Raw genomic sequence first — 1,047 nt, 5'->3', positions numbered from 1 at the left:
CAGTTCTCCCTGCTGGGCTTGTTTTCTATTTTTTATTTATTTATTTATTCGTTTGATTTATATCCCGCCCTCCCAGAGGCTCAGGGCAGCTCACATGCGGCAAAGCCGAGATATAAAATACAATAAAACATATAATAAAATACAACATTTAAACCACAGTAAAACCTTCCTATAACACGGTGCCATTGGGGAGGGTGGAATAAAAATCCCAAAACAAATAAATAAAAACAAAGGAATTTGGGCCCTTTCGAAACAAGAGAAATCAGAGCCTGTTGTCTCCCTATGAACAGCACCTGATCTACCACTGAGATTGCATCCTCCCCTCCCAAGACCCCAAACTAGTGTATACTCTTCAGGCATTGTCTCCTTAATGGAGTCACAAAAGATACCCTGCTCCTGCACCTGGAGGCTCCATTCTTAGCTCTCCTGACAGACTTGCTAGTATAAGTTTAGACTATTCCACGTGGGGTACATTTCAGCCCCAGGACTAAAAAGAGTGAACAGACTCTCTTTGAGGCTTTTTGGAGGGGTGTGTGTATTTTTCCCTAGGAGCAAGATTGTAAAGCCCCCAGACCACTTGATACAGTGACAATATCTTTCAACAGGGGGTGGGTGGGAGGAATACTTTCCCTGAGGTGGAAAGCACTGAGTGGAAGGGACCCTGCTAGGGTTGCCAACCTCCTGGTAGTGGCTGGAAGATCTCCCGTAATTATAATTCATCTCCAGATAATAGAGATCAGGTCCGCTGGAGAAAATGGCTGCACGGAGGGTAGAAGAAGAAGAAGAAGAAGAGAAGAAGAGATTGGATTTACACCCCGCCCTTCACTTGGAGTCTCAGAGCGGCTTACAAACTCCTTTCCCTTCCCCTCCCCACAACAGGCACCCTGTGAGGTGGGTGGGGCTGAGAGAGCTCTGAGAGAAACTGCTCTTTTCCAAGGACAGCTGTGCCAGAGCTTGCGACTGACCCAAGGTCACACCAGCAGGTGCAAGTGGAGGAGTGGGGAATCAAACCCGGTTCTCCCAGATTAGAGTCCGCACACTTAACCA

The sequence above is a fragment of the Gekko japonicus genome, unplaced genomic scaffold (assembly GCF_001447785.1).
Source record: "Gekko japonicus isolate JY-2015 unplaced genomic scaffold, Gekko_japonicus_V1.1 scaffold4805, whole genome shotgun sequence".
Taxonomy (NCBI): domain Eukaryota; kingdom Metazoa; phylum Chordata; class Lepidosauria; order Squamata; family Gekkonidae; genus Gekko; species Gekko japonicus.
This window is presented reverse-complemented; position numbering follows the sequence as displayed.